Raw genomic sequence first — 3,924 nt, forward strand, 5'->3', positions numbered from 1 at the left:
GGGCGTCTAAGCGACACCACATAAAGGGCTTTAAAAGAAATGCCATAGTTGGGCGTCTAAGCGACACCACATAAAGGGCTTTAAAAGAAATGCCACAGTCGGGCGTCTAAGCGACACCACATAAAGGGCTTTAAAAGAAATGCCACAGTCGGGCGTCTAAGCGACACCACATAAAGGGCTTTAAAAGAAACAAACATAGTGAATATACCGGAGGTAAAACCATCCCAGGGATATTCGATAATACCAAAAATATCACGGGTTAGTCCACAACAAAATAATAATAATCATCATCACATGTCACAAGTTGTAATATCAGTTCTGATTTAATAGTTTCACCTCCGAAGACCGACACTAAGACTGACACTTGACCCATCCCAGACTGTAATCCTTAACCATGGACATGGCTACTCGAATAGGTTTAATCTCTGCAGAGGGTGTACTCTTTACCCATGAGTAACGGATTTCTTTAGTCCATCGGGACTAATTCCGTCTACGGTCTTTTTGTTGAAAACACACCTAACTTGCACACACCAGCTTAACTCGCACGTGTCTGGAATCACCCACGACACCTGTCAAGCGAACTCTAAGTGGGGAGGCTACAACCTCGCGTAGCATGGGATCAAATTTATATCGCGCGCTCTAAGGGGTGGCCTCCCCTCTCGGTCTCAATCGGAAACACCCATGCCCCCAGACCAGGTGGCCTGCCTACCAGCTACAACTGGTATCTTCCACCCTGGCCTCTCTGTACGGTGTGTGCTAGAAAGAGGTTGACAACTTACTGAACCGTACTCTACTTGTTGTAGAGACGAGTGGTAGTACGAAACAAGTATGGGGGTTACTGGAACAAGAATCGATCTATGGTTGACTCAGTAGGTTCATAAATTTCCCTGCATGACATGTATAACAAAATGTTCCAACCAACACGATCACCGCTCACCATACCTCACTATGCCATACCGGACATAACCGTCCCAATGGGGACCGGCGACAAACTCATGCCTACCCAAGGCAGAGGTTTTCCCGGATTCCTTCCGGCATGCAAGCAAGGCACATGAGGATGATTACTATCACAAGTGTGATCATTTCCAACAGCATGGAAATCACAAATATGCATCCATGCACATGATCATCTCACATGAAATAACAAGTTCCTCCAAAAAAGAGGTAGTGTTATAAACGTGTCAGCGAACACACAAAAGTATTATGTCAGGGTTCAGAATGCTTGCCTTCAGGTCATGGGAAGGCAGGGTGCATTTCAAACTCTTGAAATACTTCTCCTCTCTTCAAAAACCCTATTTTAGAAATATAAATGAATTAACACACAAAAAAAAACAGCACAAAAAGTTGTTCTAAATTTTTTTCAAATAAATCTTAAAATAAACTAGACAATATTTGAGAGAGGTAGGAAACATAATTAATTCATTTGGAGTTATATTTTATAAGATAAAGCTAGTCAAAGTCCTGGTAAACTCTGTTTTTAAAATAAAACAGAAAAGAAAACGTTTTAAAAGAAAAACACGTCGAAGGCGTATTCGGGAAAGGCGCTTCCACTTACTCCTACGTGGACCGGTGCTGGGTCACTGGCGGTGGGCCCGCCTGGCCCACTGGTCAGGTTTGACCAGCCACGCGCGCGTCGTCCCCCTCCGACCGAACAGAGGCGGAGCTCCGGCGAGGATTTGCCGGAAAACGGGGGCGTCCCTTGGAGATCTGAGGACATGGGTGTGCTCAGGGGGTCGAGACGAATCCATGGGTACCCGCCATGGTCGCCCACGTGAACGGAGTCGCAGGCGACGAGCTTTGCGACAGAGAAGGCATTCGGGTGGATAGTGAGTTTGGGGCTGCGGTGGTCTCCGGCCAAAATTGAGCGTGGGGTTGTGCTCGCGAGAGGGAGGGAGAGTTCTTGGTGGAGAGAGTGGAGAGGGGGAGGCACTGGTGGCGACGGAATCGGCCGGGGCTTGGCGGCGACCGAATCGGCCGGACTCAGGGAAGATGGCCTTCCCTTGCTCGACTGCTGGCCAAGGCAACACTAGGAGTATCACTTGAGGTTGCTCGAGGTCTCGATTGAGCTCCGGGGTCCTTATATACGCGGTGGAGGTCGGTTCCGAGGCGGCCAGTGATAAGGACGATGGTGAACTGCCTCCCTCTAGTGTCAGGGCGTTGTGGCGACGATGGGAGCTAGCCGACGAGCGAGGGGATAAGCTTGAGCTGTTCCCAGGGGCAGGTGGCGAGCTGGGGTGGCTTTGGCGGCGCCGACTGTGGCAGAGGCACGCTGCGGTCGCCGGCGTGCCGCCAAAAGCTCTGACGGCGGCGCTGTAGGCTGCCAGGGCGGCTTGGCGCGTTGTTGTGAGGAGGGTAGTGCGTGGCGTGGCGCTATAGAGCGGGCCAAAACCAGGGGGGCAACGTGTCGGCTCGGCCGTGGCTCGTGCATTACGCGCGCTCTGCTCACGCCCAAAGCACGCACGGGAGGTGCTCGATGAAATGCCAGGGTGGCCTAGAGGTCGTGGTTGAGGCTGGCAAGAACCAGGGCTAGCCTAGGTTTAGTAAGGGTAACAAGGGACATGGTGGTTTGGTCAGGAGACCAAGTTCACAATGCCAACAACAATTCATGTCAAATCTGATCATGCACTCCAGGTGTTTGACAAAATGTCACAGGCACCTAGGCATTTCTTGGAGTGGCCAACTCTTCCAGATTAGTGTCTCTTTGGATGCACAATAGGGTGGTGAGGTTAGTTGGTGAAAAGCACAAACTTGCTAGTGCAAGTTTTGCAGAACTTCAAATCTGAACAGGAGGTGAATGGCATTATTACATGAACCAAAAATATGCCAATGGTTGCATGCTCCTGGACTTAGGGGTTTAGCATGGAGGACTACAAGTAGGAGAAAGGATAAAGGGCCAAAGAGCAAGCAATAATATGGTTGATGTACAAACCATCATGTTGGACCAGAATGAAGATGAGGTTGATTCACTCAAAATTTTCAAAGAACATCCCTGGATATTTGCATATAATGGAATGATATGCTCCTACTGACATCCCATAATTTTGGTGGAAGCTAGAAACAAATATTTAAAAGGGTTGTAGTGCAAAATTGTCCACTGGACCAGAGAAGAAAAACATGTGTAGCACTCAAAATATGCAATGAATGAAATATATTATTGCACAAAAGTGATTTAGAGACATCACATGACATCTCCAAATTTTGGTTGGAATATTAGTTAAAGTTATCAATTGGTTGCAGTTCAAACAGAGCTCCAAAACTTAAAACAAGTCATTTTAATGAATATACCTCAGGGTGGAATAATTTAATAAATAAATCTACTGATTGAGAGATGTTTTTAATGAGAGGGCAAATAAGTCCAATATGTTTTGGAAGGATCCACTTGGGAAAAACTCTTAAATAATAAAAGAAAAGTTTTGAAATCAACAGAGATATTCTTGCAGGCAAAAATTTTAAACTCTTGGCAAAATTTTAATAAGTAAAACATGGTTAAATTTTTGGGGTGTTACAGTTAAACAATAGCGCTTGTTGGGCGGCAACCCAATTTTATTTTTGTTCTTTGTATTTTGCTCCTGTTCTGCTTTGAATAGTTCATCTAGCCTCTGGTTATATGTGGTTTTGTGTTTTAATTAGTGTTTGTGCCAAGTAAGACCTTTGGGATGGCTTACGGTGAAAGTTGTTTTGATCTTGCTGAAAAACAGAAACTTTTGCACCCAGGAAAATAATTTTCATAATTCACAGGAGCGTGTTTTTCATCTGATTTTTTTTCACAAGATTGGTACATAGATTTCCCATGTTTTCCTAATTGTTCAGAATTTTTGGAGTTACAGAAGTATTTTAAGTTTCCAGATTGCTACAGACTGTTCTGTTTTTTGATAGATTCTGTTTTCTTTGTGTTGTTAACTCATTTTGATGAATCTATGGGTA

The sequence above is a fragment of the Triticum aestivum genome, chromosome 2B (genome assembly GCF_018294505.1).
Source record: "Triticum aestivum cultivar Chinese Spring chromosome 2B, IWGSC CS RefSeq v2.1, whole genome shotgun sequence".
Lineage (NCBI taxonomy): Eukaryota > Viridiplantae > Streptophyta > Magnoliopsida > Poales > Poaceae > Triticum > Triticum aestivum.